Here is a 13,382-nt window from a genome sequence, read left to right on the forward strand (position 1 = left end):
ACCAAGAGTCTGCAGACCTCAAGGAGAGCAATGGGGCTGGACCAGGCTGTGAAGCCTGGGCTGCTCCGATCCTGGCAAGGGGATCGATGCGGCCTGCAGCCCAGGCAAATCCTGCCCGTCCGTGATGGGTGTGCTCAGCCCCTTGACCAGACTGCCCGTGGTTTGGGGCAGGCTCTGGAAGAGGGAAAGGCCTGAGCCATGGCCAGGCTGTGAACTCCTCTCGTTTCAATCTGATCATCGAGTCCAACCATTAACCTGTCACTGCCAAGTCCACCACTAAACCATGCCCTGAGCACCACATCTACCCGTCTTTTAAATACCTCCAGGGGTGGGGACTCAACCACTTTTACCAACGACAGATCTTTGGTAAGTGACTGATATCGTGCATAACCTTGTAGTACGGTAACTTTGATTTTGTCTTGGTAACTTTAATTGCAGGCTGAATTGATGCTAATCAAACATTACATAAACTTGGCATGTACAATCCTTTAGACACAAACTGTTGACCAAGTCTGAGACTAGGTTTGGACCCATCTGCACCTAGTCTCCTCTCTGAGGAAGGAGTTTAGAAAGCAAGGGGGTCCACTCTGAACCTCGTGACTCTACGGGAGGGTCCTCCTTACCCTTTTGTGTCCCCGGTCTCTCTGTGAATCAGTCTAACTCGAGTGTAACTCAGTTTTCCTTTGTAGGATTCTTCCATGCAGTAATTAAGAGTGAACCTCGCCATCGAACTTTGTTAAGTCAAAGTTTTACAACATCATATGAAAACCACTTTTGCTATTACCTTTGATGGTGATTCCTTAAGCGATCTAAATCACTCTTTTGCGACAAACTGGCGTAGTTGGCAGGATCCTAAATCAGGATTCGCGACACGGTCCCAGCCACCCAAATCTGCCTACCCATCCTCCCCGCTGCCCAAGGGCCCTCTCCCCTCCAGCGACTGCCAGGGTGCTGGCCCTCTCACGGCTCATGAGCAATGCGCTCCTCCGCAAGTCCCGCACGCGCTCCAGGAGCACCACCACCACTCACGCTCGTCCTACCACCACTATCAGTCTGCAGGCTGAAAGTCAATCACAAGCAGAATCAGCATCTGCACCTGACTTCCAACATGAGGAAAGGGCAGCCAAGATCTCTTGGGACATCATGCCTGCCTTGAACACAAATTCAGCACACGCCGGTTCCTGACACCTGCATACCAGCGTCTGCACAAAGCAGCTCTGACCAGTAATGGTACAACGGGGGCAGCAGCTGCCCCTGGGACTCAGCTTGAACCACAGCTGGTAGCAGATGCTGTGCTGGACCATCTCTGTGGCTCACCACCCCACGCAAGGCGTGAAATCGAGCGTCACTGCGGTGAGGCTCTGATTGATCCCTTCCTGCTGTGCAGGCTACAGCACGTCCATACACGAATCTAAAACCTCAGCTGCCCAAGTCATAAGGTCAGAGGGAAATACACCAACCAGGTGCTGCTTGCTCCAAGTCTTTCAGGATTTCCTTTGCACCTTCCGGTATCTTTTGGGAATACTTCCCTATTTGAGCTTTAGGCTTTCCTCTTTGAGGACGTTAACAGAAAGTATGAAGGCCAATTTCACATTAATAAACTATTGAAAAGGAGTGCTTACTTGGTAAAATCAATAAAGACGGACTACTCACCCTTGGGATGCCAGCTGGGATCCAGCCCTGGATCCATCCGAGGAGCTGGAAAAGCCCATCCTGTGGCCATGTCTACAACCAAACACCCACGAGAAGTTACCATCACATGCCCTGATCTGTACCGTCATAACTGAATAGCAGAACATACAAGGGGATCACGGAATGACACGGCACACACGCGCAGCTCTGTATTCTCACACCTGCAGAGGCGCCTGGCTGACTTTGGACTTCCAGCTGGCAGCTCTCAAAGGCAGTAAAAAGCCACGACGTACCCACGCGACCTGCCTGCGGGTCAGCCCTGGCACCCAGCCGGGAAGCTGGATAACCACTGCCTGCAGCCACGTCTGGAAACGAGCACAGGACAGAGCAGCGCCCCTGAAATATTTCAATATACTTCTTCAGATTGGAATGACAGTGAATGCAATTCAAACACAGGGCTACTCGAGAGCAATCCTCTCTCCCTTCCACTCGGGAGCATCTTGCAAACATTTCCTGGGTGCCTGCAGTGGCCACTAACCAGGCATGGAGCTGTCGGAGAAAGGACTCCCTGGAGCTCACGCCAGCTCTCAACTCAACCCCAAGGCACCTGCTGGCTTTGCAGCGGGCACTGGAACCAGTGCAGGGGCGGAGCAGCTGGCAAAGACAGCTTTGCAAGGCAGAGCGCCCCGGGGTACATCACTGAGCCGCACCCATTCCCTCTCTGCTCTTCTGCATGCCCAAGCAGCAGCCAAGAAAGCAGTAAGCTAATTTTCACATGAACAGAAAATTAAAATGTAAACGCTCATTCGTTCAAGGGCCTCACCTGTGGGATCGCCCTGAGGCTCACGGACAGGCTCAAGTCGGGAATTCAAGTAGCCGCTGCCTACAGGGACAGCTGTAATCAAGCTGAGATGAAAAATGTTTCCGTTGCACGTTGTGATCTGCCTCTTCCTTGGTGACGTGCAGTGGCCGGAAGGGAGCCAGGCAACAACATGGGACGCAGGCGCAGGCTGAGATTCCCAAAGCTGCAGAGGGGCCTGGTGACCTCTTGGCTGGGGCCCGGCGGCTTTCAAACTACTGTCTCCAGGCCACGTGCGACACCCCGCAAGGACCAGACGGACAAACATAGGGCCTCTCAGGGCCCTCTTACCAGGAGACCTCTCACACACACAAAAGGAAGCCCAGGCAAAAGTGGGAGCAGGTAGCACCAGAGGAAAAAACGATCATTCACAATTCTTGTAGAGAAGAGCCTGCTGGCCACTGGGAGGCTGAACTATCACGACAAGATATTAACAAATAACAAACCAACGATTAACAAACACAAAACGCCAATAACAAAGGAAGACTGAATCCTTACCTCTGGGATTCCCCCCAGGCCCAGGAACAGGATTCCACCAAGGGTCGTGATCAACATGGACTGCAGGAACCAAACAGGTAATCGAACACAGGTGAGGAGAGTTTCCATTGCATGTTGTGATCTACTGCTTCCTTAGTCACCTGCAGGGGCTGGAAGGGGGTGAGGTAATGACACGGGACACAGACAGAGGTGTAGGTTCCACAGCTGAAAAGGAACACGGGTGACTTGTTTGCCGAGACCTAGCAGCTCTTCAGGGAAATAAATATTCAGGACTCATCTGTGCAACGCCCCCGAGGCACAAACAGCTCCTGGAAGGCCTCAAGAGGATCTTAGGTAAAGCTGCCCATGAATAACCTATTCAAACAGAAGTGTTCCCTCAAGCAGACAGACATGGACAACTTGCCTCTGCGACGCCCCCAAGGCTCATAACCAGGACCCAGCTGAGAAGCTCGATGAGCACTGCCAATGCCATCCCCTGGAATCAAGCACAGAGCAGAGGAGTTTCCATGCACACAGAGGAAGGAGGAAACTGGAGGAAAAAGCGGTTGTCTGTGCTGCTTGTGGACAAGAGCCTGGGAAAGGCTGCACCAGCGCTACCCCTGCGTGTTCCTGCGGGCTGGGGACCTGCAGTTCATTCAAGGGAAGCAGGGCGAGAGCAGAAACGCTCCTGTTTTCCCGAGCGGACACCTCCCGAGCGTGCCGCTCCGGGACCTCCCTGAGGCTGGAAGCCAGGATCCAGCTGGGCAGCAGCAGAGTCATGGCCCTGGGCACGGCTGCAACCAGCCTGGGGAGAAATGCTGCCGTGGGCTGCTGCCTGGCTCCTGCGGCGCTGCTCGCTCACCACCCCCGGCCCGACGTGCACACTGGGGACAGGCTGCTCCGGGGCAGGGCAGTGTGGCACGGGGCCAGGCAGCAGGGAGAGCCCCACGGGGACTCAGCGTCGGGCTTCCTACCCCATGTCGCCGCTCTGAGCTCCCCTGCTCACCCAGAAAATGCCCCCGAAGCAGCTGCAGCCCCTCTATGCCTCCCCGCAGGGCGTCTGCCCCCTGCCCGCACCATGGTGCCTGCCTGGCTCGCCCGGCCCAGCCCAGCCCAGCTGCTCTCCTGCAGCCAGCCCCAGCCCTGGCCCCGCTGCCGCCCCGCTGAGGTGCGGTGGATGCCATGACACGCTGCTCGGGGCTGGGTGCTGCCCCCGCCCGCCTACCTGCTCCCTGCGCTCGTCTGTGAGCAGCCTGGGTGTTCTGGGCTTGCAGGGCCACCAGGAGGAGGAGGAGGCAGGGGAGAACCACGGCCCCCCACGCTCGCACCACGCTGCTGCTCTATAACCTCACAGCCCCATCGGGCCATGCCCTCCGCCAGGCCTTCCCAGCGTGCACCCGTTGCCAGGGAATTACTGAACCTGCACACTGCTGCATTTCCCTCTTCTACACGAGTGTGGAAGGAGCAGGAGTGGAGAAGGGTGGACCCATTTTGGGAGGCAACATGGCTTATGGGAGTGCACAGGCACTCAGCACTTGCTTCCCAGAAACCAATCAAGATCAAAAGCTCCGTACGAAGACTGCATAAAAAAGCCAATTTCAAGTGCCTTAACTTGCTCCTATTTTTGTCAGGCAGCGTTCTAGCAAGAAACTAGCTTTTCCCACTAGTTTTGCTACAGCTTCATTACCTTTAAAGACACCACTTCTTACCTCTGCTGCTCCAACACAGCCTCATAGCCCAGCAAAATCCCACTGCAGGTAGGAAACCTTCACCACACAGAGATGGGCACGCTATGGGAATACGTTACTCTCAACAAACAGACTTTCAGCCACTCTGGCTTACCAAAGTTCAGGCAGTGTTTGAAAACAACAACAAAAGCGCGGGGTTCTTATTCGCCTTTTATGCAGTCCATTGTATCGGCTGTTCAACATAAAGTCCAACTCCAGTCTGAACCCCAGAATAAGAAATGCCTTCCTAAAATCTCCACGAAAAGGAAGGGCTTTGGAGTGGCAAGATCAGAAGACATTCATGAAAGCACCATCATGCGAGTGCATATCCCTTATCACAGGCCACCGCCCCGTTACCCAAGTAGTGATGTTCTCAGCTAATCCGCAGCCACGGCCGTCTGGAAGAGAGCACATGGTCTCTTGGTCACTAGTGCTGAGCACGTGGGCTGGAACTGGAGCTGGGAAGAAAACCCTATGAAGTCAGTCTGCTCTCATCCGAGTACATTAGGACAGGTTCAGTTCACATTTCCGAGGAACCACAGCAGGTCCCATCTGTCCCTCCAGTCCCCAACACCGCTCTTGGGCAGCCTCCCGAGGAGCAATAAGCACAGAACAAGAAACCTTCCTTCAAAATGAGGCCCACAGCCTGCTCTTTCCACAAGATGCAGAGAGCAGCCGCTGAGAAGAACCCAGCTCTGCCGTCTCCGTAAGGAGACCAGCTCCTAAATGACCCCTAGCCCTAAACCCACCTAGCCCTTCCCTAGGGCAATGCTAAAGGAAACAGCAGAGCACAGGCGCCCCTGCGCATTCAGTTTAAGCTGATGGGGAAAAGGACAGAGGACTAGAAAGAGACCAATCAAACAAGACAGAAGACAGAGGAGCCGAGAGAGGAAGAAACTCCCAGGGAAAATGCTAAAGAGGTGGAGAAATGAAGACAGATCGGGATGGGGAGCCCTGGTGAGACATGGAGGAAGAAAAAGGAGCCTTGAGGAGCAGGGCAGAGGGACGGGCGGGAGGGAGGAGAAGAAAGAAGGGGGGATGAAGAAAGACAGGGAGCAGGATGTAGAGATGGAGGGAGAAGGAGGAGGACAGGGAACAGAAGAAAGAGACTGAGAAATAAAGAGAGGGTAAGATCTGGATGAAGAGACCGAGAATGGGAAAAAAAACCAGCAATGAGCTAGAAGAAGAGGAAAAGAGAGCTGAGAAGCAGGAAAGAGGAAGAGAGGACAAATAAAAGGGAGAGCCAGCTGGACAGGGGTGGATAGCAAGAAAGAGTGGGACAGGCAGCAGGACAGAGAACTAAAGACAGAAAAAACGGGGATAGGAAGCAGGACAGAGGGAGAGCGAGAGGAGAAAAAGGTCAGGGAGTGTGACAGAAGTGGAGAAAGAAGCAGCAGGAACAAAGGGATAGAGAGAACAGAAAGACGGGAAGAAGGACATGGGACAGAGAGAGAAAGACAAGGAAAGGGAGCAGGACACAGATTGTCAGAGAAACACAAGGAGAGGGAGAAGGACAGGGCGATACAGAGAGAGAAAAAAGGGTGAGGGAGGCAGGACAAAGGGAAAGACAGGCAAAAATAAGACAGAGAGAGCAGGGCACAGATGGAGGTAAAAAAGCCTGGGTTGGGCAGCAGGACAGAGAGATGAAGACCAAAAAACCAGCATTGGACTGCAGGAGGAAGATGAGTGAGAAATAACAGCGACAGGGAGCAGGACAGAGTGACAGAGCGGAGAAAGTGAAGAGGGAGCAGGAAAGAAAAAGAGGGTGGGGGAGAGACAGGGAGCAGGGCAGAGAAACAGAGAGGGAATGAGAGGGGCAGGGAGCAGGACAGAGAGAGGGAGCAAGGAGGGAAAAGAGATGGGCAGCAGAACAAAGGGATGGAGAGACAAGGATGGGGGCAGGGATCAGGACAAAGGGATGGAAGAAGAACAAAATAGTGACGGGCTGCAGGACTGAGAAGAATTTAAAAAAAGACACAGGGAGCAGGAGAGAGTGACGGAGAAAGAGAAAAGGAAGAGGGGGCAGGGCAGCACTGGAGGCAAAAACCACCTGCGAAGGGCAGCAGGACAGAGAGATGGAGAGAGAACAAAACAGAGCGAGAGAAAGTGGACAGAAGGGGCAGCCAGCTGGACAGGGGGATACAGTGAGAAAGGAGGGGACAGGGAACGGGACAGAGAGAGAAAGGCAGCAAGAGGAAAAGGACAGAAGGACAGCAAGAGGAAAAAAGGGACGGGGATCTTGACAGAGATGGAGAAAGAAGCAGCAGGGAGAGAGGAAGGGAGGCAGAAAGAGGGAGAGGGAGCAGGAGAGAGAAAGAAAAAGAAGGGCTGGGGGCAGGAGAGAGATTGCAAAAAAAGCCTAGGGTGGGCAGCAAGACGGAGAGGAAGTAGAAAAGAACAGGGGCAGGGACAGGGGCAGGGAGCAGGCCAGAGGGATGTAGTGAGAAATGACGGGACAGGGAGCAGGACAGAGCGACAGACAAGAATAACGGCAAAGAGAAAGAGAAAACCAGGGCTGGTGAGCAGCACAGAGGGGTGGAGAAAGAGAGGGAGGTTATCAGGAGCCCTGCAGAGAGGTGGGGGTGGTGGGGAGAGATGGTCAGGGAGCAGCAGAGAGGGACAGAGAGAGGAGATGAACAGGAAGAAGGAGAGGGACAGTGGGATCCAGACTGCAAAAACACAGTGACAGTGAACAGGAGAGAGCAAGAGAGAGAGAGAAAGAAAGAGAAGCAGAAGGAATGAGGGAGAGGGGAAGACAAGGACAGGGAGCAGAAGCTACAGGCAGAAAGAGACGAAAGACAGGGAACAGGCCAGAGAGATGATGGGGCAAAAGAGAGGGATGCAGATCAAGACAAAGAGATGGAGAAGGGAAAAACCGCGATGGCCTGCAGGACAGAGAGAGACCGAAAGAAAGAGGCTCGGGGAGAAGGAAAGAGGGGCGACAAGGAAAGTAAAGGGAGAAGGAGGATGGCAGAGAAAGAGAGACTTGAAGAGATGGGGGGACAGGGAGCAGAGCACAATAACAGAGATGAAGGGAGGCAGGGGGAAGCGAAAAAAATGACACCGAGGGAAAGGGGAGGGGGCAGGGAGGGACCGGGACGCAGAAGAGGGGTGACATGACCCCAGGGGCCCAGGACTCCCTGCAGTTCCTGCTCTCTGCACTGCCAGGCAAATTTGAGAGTTCAGGCACTTCTCTCTCTGTCTGTCTGTCCTTGCCTCCCTTCCTCTTCTCTAGCTCCAGGTACTTGACTGTCCTCCAGGGAAGAGAACGCCTGGGTGTCTTACAGCTCTTACAACATGAGGCTTCCCAGGTACACAGCCATGCACACGCACACGCACACGCACACACTACAGGGCCATGCTGCAATTTTCCTTACTTCCACAGGCCCTGCGGTGCCCGTGGGCAATCTGGTCTGCTGAGGCCTGCTCAGAGGGGTCCCTCCTCACCCGGAGAGGCTGGCTGTCTCTTGGCTGCAGCTGGAGGCAGCAGCTGGCTGCATCCCCTTCCTTTCATCCTCCAGCTGCTTCACCTTCTTCTGGTCTCTTCAGCTCCAGCTGCACCGGCCCCTCTCCAAGGCCAGTAAGCGTCCACCTGCCCCTTGTCGCCCACGTCGCCAGGAGAGCAAGGCCAGAGAGCCAGAGGCAGAGCCAGTGCGAGAGGGCCCGGCCCTCACCTCAGCTGGGCCGCAGCCGGAGCAGAGTCGGCGCCTCGCAAGAGCGACATGGCCGCCCGGCAGCCCCGTGCCCAGCACTACAGCTCCCGGCATGCCCCGGGAACCAACATGGCCGCCCGGCAGCCCCGTGCCCAGCACTACAGCTCCCGGCATGCCCCGGGAACCAACATGGCCGCCCTGCAGCCCCGTGCCCAGCACTACAGCTCCCGGCATGCCGCGGGGCGCCCCCTCCTGCTGCCTGACCCTGCGCGGCCACCGTCCCCCGCCCCGGCTGGGCCTCACCCCCCTGCAGCCCCATGGCCGCCTCCCCGGGGCTGCGCTGGCCCAGGCCCAGGCCCCGGAGCCCCGGTGGAGGAGGGAGGAGGAGGAGGAGAGAGGGACAGAGCGGGAGAGAGGGGTGGGACAGGGCGGTGGGGCGGCAGGAGAGGGACGGGAGACGGACAGAGGGACGAGAACGGGGGGAGGTGGGCAGGGAGTAGAGGAAGGAAGAATCCTGGTGAGGAGCTGGCCTAGGGATAGAGCGGGAAAGAGGTGGAGGGGAAGGGGAGAGTGGGGTGCAGGAAGAAAAGTAGCGCTAAGCAGCAGGACAGAGGGCCAGGGAGAGAAGCAGCAGGGCAGGGAGGAGGACAGAGGGACAGAGAGACAGAGTCAGGGTGAGGGAGCGGGAGAGGGGGGCAGAGGGACAGGAAAGGCAGCAGGAGAGCGGAGTGAGAGAGAAATGGGAGAGGGAGCGGGAGAGAGGGAGCGAGGGGAAAGGGTGAGAGGGGAAAGGAAGGGGAGGGAGAAAGGGAGAGGCAGGGACGGAGAGTGGGACACAGAGCGAGGGGAGGGCGGGACACAATCCAGAGGGACGAGACACAGAGGGAGGCGGATGGGGAGAAGGAGGCGGAGGAGGAGAGAACAGCGATGGCCTCCAGGGTGGAGAGGGAGGAAGAGCAAAAGGGGATGGGGAGCGGGACGGAGGCCAGAGAGAAGCAGAGGCAGTGGAGCAGGGGATGCAGTCAGGAAAGAGGGCACAGGCTGCAGGACAGGGAGGAGCAATTAAGGGCAGGAAGCAGGAGCTGGTGACAGAAAGAAGAGAGGGAGAGGGAGTGGGAGAGAGAGATGTAGAGAAAGGAAAAAATAGCAGCAGGCTATAGGAGAGAGAGGGAGGAATTAGACAAGACAGACAGGGAGTAAGAGAAAGGAAAAAATGGTGACGGGCTAAAGACAGACAGGGAGAAATTAAAAAAGGGGGAGTGGGAGCCAGAGAGAGAGCCATGGGGAGAGAGCAAAAATAGGAGTGATGGGCAGCTGCCCCATTTCTTGCGCACTCCCCAGGACCTGCATTCCCGGGAGCCGCAAGACACGTGCTGCCTGCAACAGCCCTGACCTGGGCCCAGTCCTGCGCCCTCATATTGGTGACAGTCATCACCTTGCAGGGTGGCCAGGGCTGGGGGAGAAGAGCCCAGCTGGAAGGAAAAATATCGCCCAGCGGTTTTTTTGTTTGTTTGCTTGTTGATTTTGCTTTTAAAAAAATACTATTGAAGCTCTAAATTCAACCTGCAAGAAAAAATGACCCATGGGAAGACACCAGCCACACGGAAGGACAATGGTTTCCCCGAGGGTATGTGGCTTTTTGGTTTTTGCTTTTGAGTAAGAAAACTGCAGAGAGGCTGCTATCATTTTGTGACATTTTGTAAAGTCGTGGACTGAGTATCGCGTGACTTGAAACGTTGCTGAAAAAAATGGTGGGTGTTTGCCTGCGTGTTCTGGAGGCATCGGGTTTGAACATCTGCTCGTGGTGGTGACTTCATGCAGTCCTTAGCTCCTGTCTGAAGGCACAACGTGTGCTTAGGACGAGGTTCATCATCCATGGTAGTGGATGTGAATCTGTATTTCAGATAGATTTCTTGATCATTTTGGATTTGGGGGGGGCCAATTTCTTGTCAGACCTGGGTCGATCAACCTTGGTTTTGCCTCTTCACGTGGCTGGTGAAGAGCTCGTAGGAGGAGCAGAAGGGTCAGCACTCCTGTTTCAACGTTGGTCACTTGTACTGGAGTTATCAGGGTTATCTTCCATCCGCGGTTTCTTTGCGGGCATCTCTTTAAGCCTCTTGTCTGTTTTGTGAGGGGCAGCGGGCTTAACGGGAGACCTTTTGTTCCTCTTTAGTGCCTCAGACGTTTACCTGTCATTGCTTGTTTGTTTGCTTTTTATTTGCCGTGCTTGATTTAAAAAGCTGCTTGTAGCTCTTCAGATTTCTGTCCTTAAAGGAAGTCTCAGGTATTTCTACGCCGGAGTGAGGTGACCACAAAGGACTGTCCTTGTCCACTGCTGCCAGCCTTCAGTCCGGAGAAATGTCTTGTAGGGGAGTATGCTCAATGGCAATGTCACTCAAATGCATCTGAAGTGGGGACCCTTTAGAGAAGAGAATGTGAGCAACACTTCAATGGTGTGCATCTAGTGAGGATGAAAGTACCTGCTTTAACTTTTTGTGGCTGTTTTTGCATTCTTTGGCAATATCTACTTAAAAGTCTGCTTCGGCAGCAGCAGCAGGAGAAATCACTTCTGATTTCTGTGTCTGACTAAAAGAACTAACCTGCTCATACAGAGACCTGATGTGAGGAGCGGGATCGGGTACCACCTCTGACGGGTCGTGCTTTCCCTGGGCGTGGGGTGGTGGTTTGTGCGTGGCAGTGGTCTGTGCTGCTGGGTCCGCATCCGCGTTGGTTGCCAGATGCAAGGCAAAGGGCTTATCCTCGTTAACAATTACTTGTCTAATTTCAGAAATTGTCTACAGAGAGTTAAAAATGAAACTCTTCCTGATCGCTGTGCACTAGCAGAGAAGCAGCGAGGGGGTTTCAGGGCAGTGCCTGCGAAAGAGCCTTTAGGAGATCCTGTCCCTTGACTCTCAGGTGGGGCGATGAAGAGTTTGAGCAAGTCATGGGTGTTTTGGTGTTCACCAAAGCAGGTTTTTTGTCTTTTGTCGCTTATGTAGCTTTACGTTTCTTATGTAGGAGAGCTGTGAGGCTGGGAGGAAAGACTGTGGGTAGGAGGGAATGTGCTTAGTTCCATACCAAAGGAAGATAAAATAAATCTCTAAGTAAGGGTCAGTGTAAGTACTGAGAGTTTGGGCTGTTTAAATGTTGGCCTGAACTTTTACTGAAATGGATTTGCTTGCACTTCTCTTCTAGTTCTCGCATGGGTACAGGAAAGAAGGCAGCAGAGGTGCACTCTAGCTGAAACCCCTTTTTATTGCCGGCCATAAAGGTGCCTCTTGGCTGGGAGCCTGAGAAGGACCCCGTGGTACAATTCTTGATTCCTTACAGGCAATCTTAAGGCTACTCACATGTGCTTTTTTACAGTCTAAAAAACCTGTTGGCTTTGGCCGTGAGATCGCCTGTTACCATTCACTTTTGAGGATTTGTACGCACAAACCCCGTGCAAGCTCGCTTAATGCACATTTATTAGCTGAGTTTGCATATTTTGTTGCAACTTTGCTGCTTTCAGCTGGTTTCTGTCTGGTTTCTTCTAACAATAGACCCACTTGTATAGGCGAGGTCACTGCCAGTCAAGCTCTCTTGCGCATCCTTCGAAGCCATCTTTACATAGGAGCTTTTTCTTACGTACCCCAGTCTGCTGGTCAGCTTTTTCGCCAGGGCTAGTTCAAAGCCTGCGCAAGAGGATGCAGCTGCTGCCTGACAAGTGTTCTTGATATCCCCCAGGAGCTCGATGGTGATTGATTATCTTCAATCTGGTTATGGCTTCCTGCAGAATAGCGAGTTAATCTATCTGCAAATATCCACATTGTCTTGGAGTCTGCAGGGCCTGATAAGCTCCATCCAGGAAGAAATCTGCAGCGTGAAGGCTTATTGCAATAGGTTTTATGTAAGGGCTTCTGGAGAATCTGCCTCCCATGCTCGGTGGATGTGGTATACAACAAGGTTTTGGAAGGATTTGTGGAGTGATACCAATTCCCTTTAGGCCTAGGAACAGATCTACGGAACACTCCAGGCATAAGCCTCCCCTTTTTGTCTGTATGGTCATAAGATCTGAATTGTCCATGTCCCTCCATTCTATGAATTTTACGGCTTATTGGCATTCCCAGTTCCCAGCCCCTACAGAGTGAGTAAGCTTGTCCATAGGTTTGCTCTCCAAGCATACCCAGGGGTCTCCTTTCAGACCGGTGACAAACCCTTCTTGGCGGAAGGGTGCTGTGCTTCCTTTCTTCAGTGAAAATTCGTAACGTAGGGGCCTGTCCTTGTACCACTGAGAATTCAATGGGACGGGTACCCAGGAGAGTAGATTTGGGGTAGAGGATAGGCTTTTAGTGCCTATCCAACAGTCGGGCTTATTTGCCTCTGCTGCTGTCGTTTGGAGTGTGGCGATGGCCCAATTATGGAATGAATGCGTATAATCCATATTCCACCCCAGGCTTATAAGCAAGGCTACCATATTAAAGCCTAGGCTTCCAAATCACTAGTGACAGGAAAAACAAAGAGACACAAGTAGCAAAACTAAGCATCCCTTGGCTATAGAGGACAGCACTGAAATCAAAAGGGTTTCCTGACTCCAGAAAACCAAAAGGCATTTAGAGATCTAAACCAAGCCGTGGTGGAAGCTCCCTCGTTAGCCCCGCCAGACTCTAACAGGTCTTTTATATTATATTTACATGAAGAGAAAGGAATAGCCAGTTGGGCCAGAACCGTCTGCAAGCTGTAGCATATTAGTCAGCAGAACGAGACCTGGTAAGGCAAGGCATGATGTCATGCGCTAGGGCTGTTGCAGCAGCAGCGGTGAGGACTGAGAAAGCAAGAAATATTGTCCTGGGGCAGCTCCTATCGCTCATGGTTCCTTCTTTGCTTTTTAGTCCTCCTCCCCAGAGTTCAGGCAGCCGTGGACGTGCCACAGTGGGGAAGTACCTTGGTTGATGGCAAGAAATAGAAATGGTCGTGGGCTTCTTTGACTGAACTTCCCATAAATGCACCCAAATACACTCCGACACCCTGAGATGTCCCCTCCCTTCGCTGGCC

The sequence above is a fragment of the Platalea leucorodia genome (assembly GCF_965183815.1).
Source record: "Platalea leucorodia genome assembly, contig: HAP1_HAP1_SCAFFOLD_42, whole genome shotgun sequence".
In the NCBI taxonomy this organism is placed as follows: domain Eukaryota; kingdom Metazoa; phylum Chordata; class Aves; order Pelecaniformes; family Threskiornithidae; genus Platalea; species Platalea leucorodia.